The sequence below is a fragment of the Artibeus jamaicensis genome, unplaced genomic scaffold (genome assembly GCF_021234435.1).
Source record: "Artibeus jamaicensis isolate MK-2021 breed Jamaican fruit bat unplaced genomic scaffold, CSHL_Jam_final scaffold_1283, whole genome shotgun sequence".
Taxonomy (NCBI): domain Eukaryota; kingdom Metazoa; phylum Chordata; class Mammalia; order Chiroptera; family Phyllostomidae; genus Artibeus; species Artibeus jamaicensis.
This window is the reverse complement of record NW_026522028.1, coordinates 14432301-14452181: the sequence shown is the minus strand read 5'-3', so window position 1 is coordinate 14452181 and position 19881 is coordinate 14432301.

The following is a 19881-nucleotide window of genomic DNA, read 5'->3' as shown; positions in this document are numbered from 1 at the left end:
AAAGCAAATAAAACACATCTGAAGGAATAAATAGACAGCACTATGATAATAGTAGGGAACTTCAATATTACACTTTCAATAATGGATAGATCATCTAGATAGAGAATCAGTAAGGAAACATTGGACTTGGACTAAATGGACCTAACAAATATATACAAAAATTCTACCCAATGGAAGCAGAAACATATTCTTCTTAAGTGTAAAAGCAGTATTATCTGGGATAAATCATATGTTAGGACACAATTTTTTTAGGTTTTATTTATTTAGAGAGGGGAAGGAAGGGAGAAAGAGAGGGAGAGAAACATCAATGTGTGGTTGCCTCTCATGTGCCCCCTACTGGGGACCTGGCCTGCAACCCAGGCATGTACCCTACACTGGGAATCTAACAGAAGGCCCTTTGATTCACAGGCCTGCACTCAATCCACTGAGCCACACCAGCTAGGGCAAAAATTCTTAACAAAGTTAAGATTGAAATCATATAAAGAATCTTTCAACCACTATGATACGAAACTAGAAATAAATAACAGGTGGAAAACTGGAAAATTCACACATATGTGGAAATTAAACTACATACTTCTGAATAAGTAATGGGTCAAAAAGAAATCAAAAGGAAAAAATTTTTACATCTTGAGACAAACAAAAATGGAAACACAACATACCAAAACTTAGGGACATACCAAAAACAGTGCTAACAAAGAATTTTATGGTGGTAAATGCCTCTATTAACAAAAAGAAATATCTCTAATTAGCATGGAAATGCAAACCACATTGAGATGCCACTTCATACCTGTCAGAATGGCTAGTATTAAGAAGACAAAAAACAAAAGCAACTGTTGGTGAGAATGTGGAGAAAAACAAACCCTCATAGCTGTTGGTGAGAATGTAAACTGGTGCAACTACTACAGAAAACAGTAAGAAGTTTCCTCAAAAATATTAAAAGTTGAACTATTATATAACCCAAGCAATTCCACTTCTGGGTACTTGTCGGACTGAAACAAAAACACCAATTCAAAAAAGATATATGCAGCCCTGGCTGGTGTAGCTCAGTGGATTGAGTGCGGGCCTGGGAACCAAGCAACCACGGTTCGATTCCCAGTCAGGGCACATGCCTGGGTCACAGGCCAGTTCTCTCCCTCTCTCCTACCTTTCCCCTCTAAAGATAAATAAATAAAATCTTAAAAAAAAGACATTATGTTCACTGCAACATGATCTGCAATAGCCAAAATATGGAAGCAACCTAAGTGTCCATTGATAGATGAATGGATATAAAAAGATATATGCAGGGGTGAGCAAAAGTTGGTTAAATTACTATCCATCATTACCTAAAAGATAAATCATAAGTAAGGACATGAAATTAATAATAATAATAATAATAATAATAATGCAAATAATACAGATAAATACTATAACTTATAAGTAATAATACAAAGAATAAACTATGTTTCATGTACTCACAACTAAAACCTATATTTGCCAACCCCTATATATATGTAATGGAATATTACTCAGCCATGAAAATGAATAAAATCTTGCCATTTGCAACAATATGAATGGATCTGTAGGATATTATGCTCAGTGAAATAAGTCACACAGGAAAAGACAGATACCATCTCATTTTACTTATATGTGGAATCTAAAAAAAACCAACCAAACAAACAAAACAGAAACAGACTCACAGATACAGAGAACAAATTGGTGGTTGTCAGAAGGAGAGGTTGGACAAAATAGGTGAAGGGGATTAAGGAATACAAACTGCAAATTGTAAAATAATTCACAAGGAAGAAATGAACAGCATAATAACTTTGCATGGTGACAGAAGGTAACTAGACTTATTGTGGTGACCACTTCATAATGTATATAAATACCAAATTACTATGTGGTATACTTAAAATTAATATAATATTATAAGTCAATTATACTTCAATCAAAAAAGAAAAATCTAAAATAAACAATCTAACTTTACTCCTCATAGAACTAGAAGAAGAGAAAACTAAGCCCAAAGTTAGTAGAAGGAAGGAATAACAACAATCAGAGAGGTACTAAATAAAATAGAGACTAGAAAGACAATAGAAAAGATAAAGGAATGTAACAGTTTTTTCAAATAAGATAAACAAAATTTGACAAGCCCTTAGCTAGACTAAGAAAAACAGAAAAAACTCAAATAAATAAATAAAATCATCAATGAAGAGGGCACATTATGACTGATACCACAGAAATAAAAAGGATCATAAAAGACTACTATGAATAATTACATGTCAACAAATTGGATAACCCAGAAGTAATAGATACATTTCCAGAAACCTATAACTTGTCAAGGTTGAATCATGAAGAAATAGAAAATCTGAACTTACCAATAACAAGTAAGGCAATTTAATCAGTAATCAAAATTCTCCCAATACAAAGAAAGTCCAGAACCAGAGGACTTCACTGATGAAATATACCAAACACTTAAAGAAGAACAACCACTATGGAAAACAGTACAGAATTTTCTCAGAAAACTAAACATGGAACTGCCTTTTGACCCAGCAATTCCACTGCTAGAATTATATCCTAAGAACCCTAAAACACCAATCCAAAAGAACCTATACACCACAATGCTCATAGCAGCACAATTTACAATAGCCAAGAGCTGGAAGCAACCTAGATGCTCGTCAGTAAATGAATGGATCAAAAGATTATGGTACATATACACAATGGAATTCTATGCAGCAGAAAGAAAGAAGGAGCTCCTACCCTTTGCAACAGCATCGATGGAACTGGAAAGCATTATGCTAAGTGAAAGAAGCCAGGTGGTGAAAGTCAAATACCATATGATCTCACCTTTAACCGGAAACTAAACAACAACAAAACAAACAAGCAAGCAAAATAAAACCAAAGACACTGAAATAGAGAACAGGCTGGCAGAGTACAGAGGGGAGAGGGGAGGGAATTTCGGAGGAAAAGGAGAAGGGCGTACAGGAACAAGTATAAAGGAAACATGGACAAAAACTGGAGGCAGGGTGGAAATGGGAAGGAAGTGGAGAGGGCTGGTGGGGTGGGCTGGGATGGGAGAAATAGACAGAAAACTGTACTTGAACAACAATTAAAATAAAAATTTAGAGAAGAAGAAGAAGAAAGAAGCAGAAGCAGAAGAAAGAAGAAGAAGCAGAAGAAGAAGAAGAAGAAGAAGAAGAAGAAGAAGAAGAAGAAGAAGAAGAAGAAGAAGAAGAAGAAGAAGAAGAAGAAGAAGAAGAAGAGGAGGAGGAGGAGGAGGAGGAGGAGGAGGAGGAGGAGGAGGAGGAGGAGGGGGGGGGGGGAGGAGGAGGAGGAAGGGGAAATGGTACCAGTCTTTCTCAAACTCTTCCAAACATTGAGAAGGATGGAACTCTTCCAAGCTCATTTTACAAGACCAGCATTACCTTGATAGCAAAGCCACACAAGGCTACTACCCTTAGGGGAAAAAACCTATAGGCCAAGATTCTTGATTAACATAGATGCAAAGTTCCTCAAAATATTAGAAAGCCAAATTCAATAGCACATTAGTTGGATCATACACCATGGTCAAGTAGGATTTATCCCTGGGAAGCAAAGATGTTTCAACAAACACAAATCAATCAACATGATATACCACATTAACAAAAGAAAGAATAAAATCATATGATCATCTCAATAGATACAGAAAAAAGCATTTCACAAAATTCAACATTCTTTCACAATAAAAATGCTCAGCAATTAGCAGGAATGAATCTCAATATTTAAAAAGGTCATATATGACATGCTGACATCATACTCAGTGATAAAAAGCTGAAAGTTTTCCTCTAAGATCAGAACATGACAAGGGTGCCCACCATTTCTACATAGATACTGAAACATAGTACTGAAAGTTCTAGGCAATAAAGCAATAAAAAGAAATAAAAGACATTGAAATTGGAAAGGAAGAAGTAAAATTGTCTTCTTTTGCAGGTGACATAATCTTACCTATAGAAAATGCTTACTGCTCACAACACCTGCTAGAACTAATAAACAAATTAAGAAAAGGTGCAGGATCTAAAATTAACATGCAAAATCAGTTGGATTTCTAAACACTAACAATGAACTACAAAAAAAGGAAAGAAAATAATCTAATTTTCAACAGCATCACAAAGAATAAAATAGATATAAATTTAACCAAGGAGAAAACTTTGTATACTGAAAACTATAAAATATTGATGAAATATTGAATTGAAAAAGACACAAATAAGTAGAAGGATATCCTGTGTTCATGGATTGGAATAATTAATATTGGCAAAATGTTAAAATAGTAATACAACCCAAAGCAATCTACTGATACAGTGCAATCCTTACCAAAATTCCAATGGTATTTTTCATAGAAAGAGAAAAGAACAGTCTTAAAATTCATATGAAACCACAAAAGAATCTGAATAGCTAAAACAATCTTGATAAAAAAGATAAGAGCTTAAGGCATCACACTTCTCAATTTCACACTATATTACAAAGCTAAGATAATCAAAATTGTATGGTACCAGTATAAAAACAAACACATATATCAATAAAACAGAATCAATAGCCAGGAAATAAACGCACACATATAGTCAACTAATATTTGACAAGGGAGACAAGAATACTCAAGGGGGGAAAGATTGTCTTTTCAATAAATGGTATTAGAAATTTTTGGATAATCACATGAAGAAGAATGAAATTGGACTCATCTTATATACCACTCAAAAAATTAAACTGAAACAGATTAAAGACTTAAATGTAATACTTGTAACCACAAAACTCCCGGGGGGGGGGGAACAGGGTAAAGCTCCTTGGCTTAGTCTTGACAATAATTTTTTGGATATGATTCCAAAAGCACAAGTAACAAAAGCACAAGTAAACAAGTGGAACTATGTTAAACTAAAAAGCTTCTGTACAACAAAAGAAAAAATTAACAAATGAAAAGGTGATGAATGGAATGGAAAAGGTATTTCAAACTATCTATCTGGCAAGGGGTTACATATCTTAATATGTAAGGGATTTACAGCTCAATAGCAAAGGCCTCCAAAGAACAAATGGACAGAGGACCTGAATAAACATTTTTCCAAAGAAGACTTATAAATGGCAAACAGGTACATGAAAAGATGCTGAACATCACTAACCATTAGGGAAATGAAAATCAAAGTCACAATGAAATATCACCTCATACCTGTTATGATGGCTATTATCAAAAAGTCAAAGATAATAAGTGTTGGCAAAGATATGTCCAAAAAAAGAAAACAATAAAATCACTAACTTAAAGAGATATCTGCACTTCCATGATCATTGCAGCATTATTCATAATCATCAAGATTTGGAAACAACATAAATGTTCATCAACAGATGAATGGATAAAATAATGTCATACACACACATGCATACTCTGCCATTTGTGACAATATGGATGGACCTGGAGGACATTATGCTAAGTGAAAAAAGGCAGATACAGAAAGAGAAATAGTGCATGATCTCACTTTTATTTAGAATATTTTTTCAAAAAGCTGAATTTACAATAACAGACAATGGTATCGTAGTTACCAGATGCTGTTGCAAGGGGGTAATGAAAAGCTTTTTGGAAAAAAAAAAGTAGAAGTAGAATGGGAAATACAGGGAGCTTGGGAGAAGGGATCATGGGGAGTTGTTTAATGGGTATAGAGTTTCATTTTGGCTTCCCTTTTAAGATTTTATTTTATTTATTTATTTTTAGAGAAAGTGGAAGAAAGGGAGAAAGAGAAGAGAAATGTTGATGTGAGAGAGAAATATTGACTGATTATCTTTCAAATATGCCCCTACTGGAGACCAAACCACAACCCTTTCCTTCACAGAACAAAGCCCAACCAACTGAGCCATACCAGTCAGGGCTAGAGTTTCATTTTTTTTTAAGATGAAAAGAGTTCTGGAGATAGTGGTAGTAGTTGCACAACATGAATGTACAAATTATCACTAAACAACATATGTAAAAATGGTTAGGACTATTAGTTTTATGTTACATGTATTTTGTGACAATAAAAAAAAATAGTGAACTGGTAATGCATCAGCTCTCACAAAATTTAAACCAGTTTCAAATAGGCTCAATCCCAGACAAAATTAAGACAATCTGTTTCTATCTTAACTTCCTGCCAGAAGCCAAAGTAGATCATCTCTGGAGGAAGATAACACCATTAAAATATCCAAATTATCTCCTACCACTTAAAAAAAATCCACTCTCCAGTTAGAAAACATGCACCCCAACTTATAAAGGGCAACAATTATTTTACAATATATCAGGAAATAGAAACAGACCCACTAGTGATCCAGAAATTGAGTCATTAGCTGTATTTTAAAACAACTAGTTAATATGTTCAATAAATTACATGACAAGATGAATTTTGGCAGAAAACTGGAAGCTGTAAACATCAATTAGAAAATTCTAAAACTGAAAAGTATAAACACTGAAAATAAGAACTCAATACTATAGATGGGATTTTCACAACAGGCTTAGAATTTGTCAACTTTTTATATTCTTTCTAGCTCAGAAATGACAATATACACATAATTTAAGATAACTGTTTTAGTTCAACTGAGAAAAACCCTATTTTATAGGGAAGCCTCTGAGTGTTAATTTTCTATCTTTTAAACATTGTAGGTGATTGTGTTAATGTAGGTATCCTTGAGTGGAATAATGAAATGTATAGTTATAAACACATTTAAAAATGACTATCCTCTTTATTAAGCCTTCAGAGGTTTGTCTTCTCTGATGTTTTCCAGTTGGCTTCAGCCCAGAAATCTGAATTACTTCACACAAAGCCACTGCAATGATAACTCTTTATGACTGCTGCATTCATTTCCATTATCAGTGAGTGGCAAGAAGAGAGAAATTGCTCTTGCTAACACTAATTGATAGGGAAGTTACATGTAAGCTCTGAACCTTGAAATCAAATTTTTTAAGAAAAAGAATTTAGCTTTATGATTCTGGAGAAGCATAGTTTTCCCACAGTTACCTTTTAAATCCTTTCAACTATTCTATTAATCTCTTACCTAATTTATAAATTAGAAAGCACGAATTATTTTTAAATCAAAGGTATGTCCAATTCCTAGAATCTTCAGGTTCAGAATTACTTTTATCTATTAAACCAGTCTTGTTGACATAATATCAAAATCATACTATCCTCTCTAATTTTTGCCAACATAATGCCTCCAGTTCAGTTTCCAATATCCGCCAGCTGTTTTAGGTGCTTGCAGGTGGCATACTCTATTAAAGGATTATAATTTCATTGCAGATTATATACTATATTTGAGGCACACCTTATTTAATATTCAAAACAAACCTGAATATTAAATATTATTGTCCTCATTTTTGTGGATAGGAAAATGGAGTAGTTCCAGACATTCTTATCATTCTTCATAGAACCTAGCTAATAAGAGGTAAACCTGGGATTCAAACCTGCATGGGAATAGTTAAATCCTACACCTGTACTTGAATTCCCATTTCTACAGCACTGTCAGTTAATCATCAGAAATATTTTTCCTCCTGCTGTCTACATTTGTTAGAGAACTTCAGGTTCTCCTTTACAATGATGAGTAACTGAATGGCACTAAGTAAACATCATCTTAAAGAATATAGTTCTGCTCTCACAGGTGTGGTTCAGTTGGTTGAGCGTTGTCCTGCAAAGTGAAAAGCCTCTGGTTCAATTTCAGGTCAGGGCACATTTCTGGGTTGTGGGCCTGGTCCCTGGATGGAGCATGTGCAAGAGGCAACAGATCAATATTTTTCTCATACATTAGTGTTTCTCTCTCTCTTTCTCCCTCCCTCCCTTCTCTCTAAAAAGAAATAAATATTTAAAAAGTATATAGTTATGCAGGCTATGTTTTATTTGAAAAACCATTTTTGGCCCTGGCTGGTATAGTTAAGTGGATTGAGACCAGGCTGTGAACCAAAGGGTCACCAGTTGGATTCCCAGTCAGGGCACATGCCTGGGTTGTGGGCCAGCTCCCCAGTGGGGGCCACATGAGAGGTAACCACACACTGTTTTTTTCTCTCTTTCTCCCTCCCTTCCCCTCTTTCCAATAAATAAATAAATAAATAAATAAATAAATAAATAAATAAATAAATAAATAAATAAATTTAAAAAAGCATTCTCGGTGTAGAAATCCAATTTAAATAACTGTGTTGCTTTTTTCATGGCTTACAATAAATGTAAAAAAATCATTCAGTTCAGAGTTAAGCAAGTTATAGTGCCTCAGGTGTATAACTTTACAATATGGGCTCAGTAAACTGATAGGGAGAATAGAAATCTGTCAAAGAATAAATTAAACCCCTGTATCCAAGGAAATTTCAGTCTAGTAGATTGAATCTGATTATATATATGGAGAGAGAGAGAGATTAAAACATGTAACCTAGGATTATTTTCAAGTCCAATTTATATCTTTACCTCAGGGAATCCTGGGGTTCTTGAGGTATAAAATAGGGGCACAATTTGCATGAGGTTTCCTAAGCAGTAAAGTCAAAAGGGGATTTTGTTGGCTACCTCTCTACCCACACCCAGCATATACTTAGACTGATAAACTTCTCAGGAGGCTTAATAACCATGTTGTTGTTCCTGTAGGGAGACTCTTGGGAATGTCTAAGGAACATGCTCTGCTGACAATGCCCAGTCATTTGCTGCTCAGAGATAGCCCTGGTTTCTTTCTGAGAAGGGCCATTGCTGACAGCTTCCTCACCATTGAACTGTACACTATTTAATTTCCTCAAAAGAAGAGTCAGCAAAAATGAAAGTGACTCAAACCTGAACATTTTAAAAAGAAAATAACAGACCTTAACACCAATTGTCCAAGGGTGAAGGCTTAGACTGCATTCTAAGATTGTCGTCTCAGAAGAAACAGCTATGGAGAAAATGTGTGGAACTTGTAAAAAGTGTGAAAGAAGTAGGCCTGAAAAAACTATGGTCCTAGTGAATCTAGAAGAATCAAAAGTATGTAATAAAAACCCTTATTATTTGGGTCTCATACTTTTCAGCAACTGAGGCTAATGGGAGAAGGCATAAACAGATCTGTTGAGAAAGGGATAGCATTGTTGAGAAAAAAACTTTGTGGACAAGGTAAGGCTTCAAATATAATATACAAGACACACAAAAAGAAAGACTTTGCTTTTTATATTAATATCTCATGCAGAAAGTCAGAGAAAGGGGAGAACTAGAGGCCAGGAGTAAGAAGAAAGAAGTATTCACAGTAGCAAAGAATATTAGCCAGCTAATGAGGCAACTTCATGAGGCAGGCTAGATGCAACTTCCTGATGTTTGTATTCATTCTGATAGTTTCAAAGAACCATGCACAGTTTAAAAGTATAAATAATGATAGGTAAAAAGAGATTAAAGGTATGAGATAGACTACGAGATTACTCGCTGACAGTGCTGTGTCTTGTCTATTGAATTTCAAATAACCACAAATTTGAAGCTACAATCTTCCAGTTTAGAATTAATTTTGTCTCTGAAACCAGTAATACCAACTTGATTTGAAAATCATACCATCCTCCACTTCCCTTGATATAATAACTCTAATTCAGGTACTAATGTCAAGAAAGAAATGATATGTTTTCAATTTTAATTAGACAGTAATACCTATAAAACTTCCACTTCGGGCCATTACAAAGTAACTGGTTCTTGACTTATTTTTTTTTGTCAACAACAAATAAATTTGGGCAAAATATATGTGGCAATGAATAATAGGCAGTATAGTAGAAGAAAGAAGAAAGTGCAGTAGTATAATCCTTGAGAGAAAGAAAGTACACAAAGTGAATATCACAATTGTCCTAGCTTTTTCACCTATGAATACTCTCTTGCCTCACTGGAAGGTGGAGCCCAAGCAGAACATCTGCCTAAAAGAGCCACAATTGGAGTTATGGGCTGCTGAAGAAACTGGAATTTGTGGGACTGAATTTTTAAAAACTGTGAAAAAGGGTGGCATTAAAAGTTTGCATGGTCCTAGGTAAGAACTGGCTGCATATAGCAGAGGGTGACTCTGGTAGGCTTATCAGAGATAGCATGTTATTGTATTGATTGCTAAATGGAGATACAAGGGGTTATGCAGTGCTAAAAGATATTGGTATTCTGGCCTGGCTGCAGAGGAGAAATCCCACTGAGTACTTCAGGCATTCAGTTGAGAAGCTCAAACCTCAAGAATAAGAACTATGTCCTAGAGTAATGGACAGGACATTAAAAACCCATTCTACCAGGATAAAACTAAGCCCAACAGGACTTAAATATTCAGTAATTAAAGAGATTTTCAGAACAAAACTCAATGCCTTTTAAAAGATGGTTGGCCACAGGCAACTGTAACGGCAGAAAGTGAAATTGTGGATAAGGAAGGATGGTGATCTAATGTACATGAAGAAAAGCATTTGACAATAAATAAAACAGCATGAATGAATCTCAAAGCCATTATGTTGAGTGGAAAAAGAATACATATTTTATGTTGAGAACAGACAAAATTAATCAATGATGATAAAAATGAGAACAGTGGTTGTCTATTGACATGTGAAAACTGACTGAAAAGGAGCATGGGGGAATTTTCTAAAATGATGAAAATGTTTTATATTTTAATTGAGGCATTGGTTACATGAGTGTGTACATTTGTCAAAACTAAGCAAACCATACCCTTAATATCTATGTGTTTCACTGTATGTAAATTTTACCCCAATTTAAAAAATCTCTAAGGCAAAATTATTTTGGGGCCAGATAATGATCAATCCTGCAAGCCAGGTTAATGAGTTTGGACTTTATCCTACATTCAGCAGGACTTCAATAGAGATTTTAAACCAGAGATTGAATATATATATATATTTTTAAGGAACACATTTCTGAGAAAAGTATAAAAGAAACATTGGAGAGGGGAGTATCTGGAGGCTATTACAAGTTCAGGCAGTAAAGTGATGAGGCATGAAACTAGGGCAGTGGAAGTGAGTGTGAGAGAGTTAACAGATGAGAGAAACATCAGAGAGTCAATATCAATGGAAATGCATGGTGCAGTTGGAGAGAGAGATAGGGAGGAGTTCAGGTGGTTGCCATTTGCCAAAATAAAGACTGTAGGTGAGTTTTTATTGGGGAAAGAAAATTGAGGGTTAAGGGACCAGGAAATAAATTCAGTTATAGATGAGGACAAGCCTCCGCTTGCAGGACATCCATGAGGATTTTTGCAGTAAGCACTTGGATGTATAGATATAGAACACAGGAGAGTGATCAGGACTGATTGGGGCTAGAAGTAAAAAGTAAGTTGCCTAAGAATATGGGCAGAGCCCTGGCTGGTGTAGCTCAGTGGATTGAGCACAGGCCTGAGAACCAGAGGATCACGGTTCGATTCCCAGTCAGGGCACATGTCTGGGTTGCAGGCTGGTTCCCTGCAGGCCAGTTCCCAGCAGGGGACACAAGAAAGGTAACCATACATTGATGTTTCTCTCCCTCTATCCTTCCCCTCTAAAAGATAAATAAATAAATAAATAAATAATAATAAAAAAGAATATGGGCAGAGTGGAAGAGAAGAGGGTTAAAGACAGTGCTACACCAGGGATCTTGGACCTGATAGCCTGCAACCAAGCTTGAGAGTTGAGATAAACCATGTAAAGCCTCTAGACACTAAAAATATGACCTTCTTATTTTCACAAAACTGTAAATGTCCTCATGTCTTAATCCTACAGACTTCCATTATTTTGCCCCCTATCTACCACTGATAATACATAAGAGGACAAAGGAGGGTATGTTTAATGATAATTAATTGGTGCCAATTCTCAACACCCTGTCAGGAGCCACCTTAGGCTTGAAGAAATATAGTGGAGGTCACAATATAGTCAAGGAGAAGTGGCACATTTAACCAGCTTTGGGAGCTTGGAGTGGAGTGTTGCAGAATGCTAAATGGCAGATAGCATTTTGTGACTCTCCAATATAAGGATGTGTTATTAGTCATTTGACTATCAGGGGAAAAACCAAGTGAAAAAACCTTCCTGCTTCTTTATCTGCTTTATCTGTCAATGGTTGTTGCAGAAAGTGGTGGTGTTATTCATGGTGGTAATGTTTAAATGTGCCTCTGAGCCTCACAGTTTTGTGTTGAAGGAGCATCCAATATACACAATGTACAGAAGAGCTAACTTTAAGATAAAACCAGAGAAGGATCACTCTGTAAACTATATAATTGTCTAACCACTCTGTTGTACACATGAAACTAATATAAAATAATATTGAATGTAAACTGTAATTGAAAAATAGAATGAAAAAAGATTAAACCAGGGAAGATAATCAAGTAAAACTTAGAGAGAAGAGATGGAAGAAAAATGAAGAAAGAAGAGTAGCCAAGAGCTAGGAAAGAACATCAATAAGGAGTGTGCTCAACACTATTGAATGATGCCAAGAGGTTAGCAGAATGAATACTTGAAATTGATTATTAGATTCAGAAATTAGGTGGTGTTGGAGAGAATTAAGGACCATTTCCTAAAGAGTTATGAAAGCTGGGATGCAGGGGGCTCAAGAATGTAAGAATAAAGAATAGGTATTAAATATACCTCTTACTTTGAAAAAGCTATGGGAAAAAGAGAGAGAGAGAGTGTGTGTGTGTGCGCGCACGCGTGAAGGGGTGGGGAGAAATAGTAGCTTGCAGAAGAACCACAACTCAGGAAGTTTTATTCAGGAAATGAAAACTTAAGTATGTTTGATGGATAAAGAAAAGGGTCAAGTGGAAAAGGAGGTAAAAACCGAAGAAAGGATAAAGGATAAACAGAAACAGGAAGGCAGAGAACAGGAGAAATGTTATGAGAGCCAACATGCAGGCTTCTCCCAACATTCCAGACATACCATGCATCAGGACAAGAGGAAAATCTCTTCCCTGGCAAGCTTCTTAACTTTCCTACCCTTCTTCTGTCTCTCTAGGGTATACTTACAACTGCCTACTGCTCAGTTACACCTGAGTGGTCCATATACACTCCCAAACTCAACATACTCATAAAGCAACAACTCATTCTTTTCAAAACATTTTTTCTCTCATGCTTTGAATATTTCATCTAAGCATTCCCTCCCGCCTTTGCTGGTAAGGCCCCATATCTGTGTGTGGCACACCAGAAACATTCAAGGTCGATGAGAAGATACAGGACTTGAGTTAGATAATAAACATCTAACAGCTTTTAGAGACTAGGCCCTCTGACTCACCCACATGGATTCTAACCACTTCCAAGGAGCCTCTTTCCCAAAGCCTGGAGCCTAGATCCTCTCCTGTGGGGCTTCGTAATCAATGCAGACCTCAGCTTAACATTCTCCAGAAGCTGGAATCCTCCCTGTTGACTTGAGCTGTCTTAGAAATGCAACCCATGTGGATTTTGGCTGATGCTTGAAATGCCTGAGTGCCCATCCCATCCACTGATGGAATGATTAACATAGCTGAATTATGGACAGCTAAATGCATACACCTCTTATCCCTGTTAACCTTGATCATCTCCCCAATATACAAAGCCTCAAGTCTTCTGACCATCTTCTTCCACATTCACTTTTTCACAATGTTCTGTGCCTTCTCACTCCCATTCTAAACTCCTACTGACCATTCCCTCCCTCCAAAAACTTTCCATGAACCCTTAAGTGCTCCCTTTTCTGTGGCTACAAGAGTCCCTCCAGCTCCTTGTGGAAACTGAGAGCCAGGGCTCTGCCCAAAGACTCAGCTTTACTGAAACCCCTTTCAAGCAGGGGTTGTACCTTTTCCCATACCTCTTTAGTTCCCCCTGATGCTTTCAGGACATTGTTTTTCCTTTTTTGTTTGTTTGCAGAAAACATCACATTGATGTTCATGCCACTGGCTCATTATGGAAACTGAAATTCAGCCTGGTTTTCAGTTACTCTGTATGCTTACTTATTTATTTTACATGAAAAATAACTTTTTCAAAAGAAGTCTTTAGACATGTTCCTAGTTCTAAGAGAATCTGTACTGTCTTTTGCATTGACACTATTATCATTATGTAATGATCTTCTTTGTCTCTTTTTACCAATTTTATTTTTTTTTCTTTTTTTTAAATTTTTTTTATTGATTATGCTGTTACAGTTGTTCTATTCCCCCCTTCATTCCCCTCCACCCTACCCCCCCGTCCCCACCATTACCCCCCTTTAGTTTATGTCCATGTGTCTCAGGTTCTTTAGATTCTATATTTCCCATGCTATTCTTGCCCCCCATCTATTTTCTATCTACTGTCTATGCTACTTATTTTCTGTACCTTCTCCCCCCTTCTACTCCTCCCACTCCCCTGTTGCTAACCCTCCTTGAGATCTTCATTTCTATGTTTCCACTCCTGATCTAGCTGTCCTTTTAGTTTGCTTTTGTTTTAGGTGTGGTTGTTAATAACTGTGAGTTTGTTGTCCTTTCACTGTTCATGTTTCTTTAACTTCTTTTTCTTCGATAAGTCCCCTTAACATTTCATATAATAAGGGCTTGGTGATGATGAACTCCTTGAATTTGATCTTATCTGAGAAGCACCTTATCTGTCCTTCCATTCTAAATGAAAGTTTTGCTGGATAGAGCAATCTTGGTTGTAGGTCTTTGGATTTCATGACTTGGAATACCTCTTTCCAGCCCCTTCTTGCCTATAAGGTCTCTTTTTGAGAAATCAGCTGACAGTCTGATGGGGACTCCTTTGTAGGTGACTGTCCCCTTAGCTCTTGCTGCTTCTAGGATTCTCTCCTTCATTTTAATCTTGGCTAATGTAATGATGATGTGCCTTGGTGTGTTCCTTCTTGGGTCCAACTTCTTTGGGACTCTCTGAGCTTCCTGGATTTCCTGGAAGTCTATTTCCTTTGCCATCTTGGGGAAATTTTCCTTTATTATTTGTTCAAATAAGTTTTCCACTGGTGGCTGTGCCTTTCCCCCCTCTGGTACCCCTATAATTCGGATATTGGAGTGTTTAAAGATGTCCTGGAGGTTCCTAAGACTCTCCTCATTTCTTTGAATTCTTGCTTCTTGACTCTTTTCTGTTTGGCCATTATTTGCTTTCTTCTAGTCCACTCCATTGATTTGAGTCCCAGTTTCCTTTTCATGGCTATTGGTGTCCTGTGCAATTCCATTCATTTCAATTAGTTTTGCCTTCATATGTTTGTCTAATTTGTGGCTATAATCAACCAGTTCTGTGAGGATCCTGATCACCAGTGTTTTAAACTGTGTGTCTGAGAGTTTTGCTATTTCTTCATCACTTAGATTTATAGGCTCTGGGGCTTTGAGATCTTCTTGAGCCATTTTTGGTCTGTTCGTGCCCTTTAAGTGTGAGGAGCGGAGCCTTGGATTACCAGGTCGCTGGGTTGTGATGCTGTATGTGGGGGCGTGGTCAGAGCAGGGAAAAGGGGGCCCCCTCTGCTGTTTCGTGCCGCTGGGTGAGGAGCAGAGGCTTAGGTGGTTCACCAGGGCCGGGCCACTCAGAGTTGCTGGGTTATGACGCTGTATGTGGAGGTGGGGTCAGAGCAGGGAAGTAGAGGCGCCCTCCCTGCCGCATGCTGCGGGGACTGGCTGGGTCCTGGTCCAATCGCCCACTCCCTCGCTTGTCTATCCATGCACCAATGCGCAACCACGGTCAACCCGCAGCCCTGCTCCCTTGCTGTTTCCCCGCAGTTGCTTGCTTGGTCGCTGGCTAGGTCGCTCACTATGTCCAACCCTGCACCTGGATTCCGCGCACCTGAGTCCGTCTGACCGAGTTTTTCTGTGCAACCCCGCTCCACCAACTGCTGGTTTCGTCCCTTACCGGTCAGGCTGAAGAATTTGTTGTTAACAGACTTCCGAAAAGTTCAATTTTCTGTGTTCTGGCTGTGTTTTCTATTGCTAATATTTAGTTGTCTCTAAACTTGGTTGTGTGAGAAGGCAGGGCTTATCCACCTATGCCTCCATCTTGGCGGAAGTATTTATTTATTTTTTAATTTTAACTTTTTTATTGATTATGCCATTACATTTGTTCTATTCTCCCCCACCACCCTGCCTGCCCCTCCCCCACCATTTCCCCCTTTAGTTCATGAACATGTGTCTCAAATTCTTTAGATTCTGTATTTCCCCTACTATTCTTACCCTCCCCTATCTATTTTCTATCTACTGTCTATGCTACTTATTTTCTGTACCTTCTCCCCCCTTCTCCTTCTCCCACTCCCCTGTTGCTAATCCTCCAAGTGATCTTCACATCTATGATTCACTCCCGATCCAGCTGTCCTCTTAATTTGCTTTTGTTTTAGGTGTGGTTGTTGGTAACTGTGAGTTTGCTGTCCTTTCACTGTTCAACTTTTTAATCTTCTTTTTCTTAGGTAAATCCCTTTAACATTTCATATAATAAGGGCTTGGTGATGATGAACTCCTTGAATTTGATCTTATCTGAGAAGCACTTTATCTGTCCTTCCATTCTAAATGAAAACTTTGCTGGATACAGCAATCTTGGTTGTAGGTCTTTGGTTTTCATGACTTGGAATACTTCTTTCCAACCCCTTCTTGCCTGTAAGGTCTCTTTTGAGAACTCAGCTGACAGTCTGATGGGAACTCCTTTGTAGGTGACTGTCCCCTTATCTCTTGCTGCTTCTAGGATTCTCTCCTTCATTTTAATCTTGGCTAATGTAATGATGATGTGCCTTGGTGTGTTCCTTCTTGGGTCCAACTTCTTTGGGACTCTCTTAGCTTCCTGGATTTCCTGGAAGTCTATTTCCTCTGCCAGAATGGGGAAGTTCTCCTTCATTATTTGTTCAAATAAGGTTTCCACTCGTGACTCTTCCCCTTCTGGTACGCCTATAATTCGAATGTTGGAACGTTTAAAGATGTCCTGGAGGTTCCTAAGCCTCTCCTCATTTTTTTGAATTCTTGTTTCTTCATTGTTTTCTGTTTGGCCAATATTTGCTTTCTTCTGGTCCACTCCATTGCTTTGAGTCCCAGACTCCTTTCCATTACTATTGGTATCCTTTGCATTACCATTCATTTCAATTAGTTTAGCTTTCATATATTTTTCTAATTTGTGACTAAAATCAACCAGTTCTGTGAGGATCCTGATAACCAGTGTTTTGAACTGTGCATCTGAAAGTTTGGCTATTTCCTCATTGCTTAGAATTATCGGCTCTGGGGTTCTGAGTTGTTCTTGAGCCATTTTTGGTCTGTTTGCGCAGGTAAGTAAGTAAGAGGGGCAAAGCCTTAGTTGTTTACCAGGGCGGGGCCACCCAGGTCGCTGGTTTGTGATGCTGTGTGTGGGGGCGGGGTCAGAGAGGGAGCAATTGTGGTCCTCTCAGCTAGCCCAGTCCATGGCGACCCACCACTCGCCCTAGCCTGTTTATCCAAGCAGAATTGTGGGAGCCTGCTGCCCTGCACTGTACAGTCTCAATGCTTGCCTCTTCACTGGTTTATCTGCACGCAAATGCGAGACCCACAGCAGACAGCCAGCCCTGCATCTTCCCTGTGTGCGCCCATAGCTAGCCCGCGATCTGGGCCTTTGGCTGCTTGTGCGCCACCAGGTCAGGGATCTTTTTGGTCAACCGGCTTCGCTGCTGGCTTACCCATTTAGCCAAGCATTTCGTCCTTTTTTTCGGACTCCGTATTGTCGATTTTCTGTGTGATCTGGTTGTGTTAATCGTTGTTAAAAAGTAGTTGTTCTTAGATTTGGTTGTGCACGGAAGCAAGGTGGGTCCTCCTACACCTCCATCTTGGCGGAAGTGAGAACTATGTTTTTAAAAAATCAATGTTATAGGAAAATCCCCCGCCATTTTTAAAAATTAGAACTAGACAAAAATTTTACTTTGTGATGAGAATATATTGCATGAATATGGATTTAATTCAAATTTTATGCTAACTGGTATGTAATTCTCCCCAATCTGTATTCTTCTCTATCTAAATAAATAAAAGTTAATGGTTAATGTAGTGCATTTTTAGCACAAACTACTTGTGTCCACAATTATTTACTTAAAGTTTTCCATTAATATATTCTAAGGATTTAGAGCCCATGAATAATTTTTATATGGGCTGAATCAAGTTAATGTAATAATTATTCATTTTAATTTTTATAAGCTAAACCACTCTTTACCTTCTTAATTGCTACCATCTACCAAACCCCTCGTCCTTACCTTATTCCATCTCAGATATTAATACATGTATCACTAATATCCTTTGCACCCAAATACCTGCTTTTATATGGAAGACTAAAACAGCCACAAACATGCAGTGTTATGGGATGAACTGTGTCCACCCCAAATTCAAATGTTCAAGTCCTAACCCCCAGTACCTCAATATGTGACTGTATTTGAAAATAGGTCTTCAAAGAGGCAATTGAAGTTAAATGAGGTCATTAGGGTAGGCCTTAATCCAATATGACTTGTGTTCTCATAAGAATAGATTAGCACACAGGCACACATAGAGCGAAAACCATGTGAAGAGATAGGGAGAAGACAACTCTATAAGCTAAGGAGAGAAGCCTCAGAATAAGCTAACCCTGCTGACACCTTGATCTCAGACTTCTAGGCTCCAGGAAAGTGACAAAATATACTTCTGTCATTTAAGTCATCTGGTCTTTGGTGTTTTGTTATGGCAAGCCAAGGAAACTAATACATATAGTACTTACTATGTGTTAGGCATGGTTTTATGTGATTTACCTGTAGTAAATAATTTAATCTTCATAGTATCTCTATGAAATGGGCAAATGAGGAAAGTATGAGGAAGTGAACCTGCTAAGCTTACACACCTTAGGCAGAGTCAGAAGCTAGTTTGTCAGATTCCAGTAAAAGATATTGATGATGATTCTTAGATCCTGCAAAGCACTGGGTATACCATTAGATTTTATTGAGATGGGGAAGCATCAAGTTTAGAGACTATTTGCATACATTAACCCCTATATTCTGCTCTGTTTAGAGACCTCAGTGTGCATGTGGATATTTAGCTCATCAATTTCATGACCTCAAGCCCAACACTGAGTAATATTTATTACTCTTCTCCCATCCAGGGCCAAACAGTTTTAAAAGTTATTCTCACTGGAATGTTCCCATGTACTTCAATGTTACTCCTTAATCTACTGCAATATGGTTCCTTTGCCTACCATATCTCTGAAGAAGCCACTACTAAGCTTATTTGCAACCTCCTTTTGCTGAATACAATAAAAAATCTCCTGTTTTATTTGTTTTTGTAATTTTGAATAGATAATATATACATATATAAATATTTTAAAAGTTAAAAGGGAAGTCTCTCTCTCTCTAACGCATGTTTTCAGATTAGTTTCCTCTCAAGAAGCGACAGTTATCACCACTTTTTTTGCATGTGTGTTTCCTTCTACAGATATTTTATGCAAAAATGAGTAAACTAGTCTTTTTAAAGAATATCACAAATTGGAACATACTGACAATACTGTTCTGTACCTTGGTACTTTCACATTCTGCTCCTTCATGTTTAAGACCTTAGAGATCTTTGCATATTACTACACACAGAGCTCACTGATTCCTTTGAACAGCTACACAGCATTCTATTACTTTTATGACATGGATATACCAAAATTTACTTAACCCATCCAACACAACACTCATATCATTTCAGTATTCACAATCAATGCTGTAATACATTTAATCAAATATATATGTCAATAATAAGTTGGATAACACATAGAGGTGGACTTGCTGGGTCCAAGCAATTTTTGATAGATGCTGCCACATTGAGCTCCATGGCAGTTGTACCAGTTTTTGCTGCCACAAGCAATATTTGAGAGAGAATATCCAGATGCCATATCCAACACAGTATATCAATTGTGTCTCCTTGATATTTTAATTTGCATTTTAAAAATTTAAGTAAAAGAATATATTTTTAGTAAGATTGAGTATATATTTAAGAGTCATGACTGTTTCCTTTGAACTGTCAGTGTCTACCAATAGACACTTCTTCAACATTATCTTTTTTTATCTT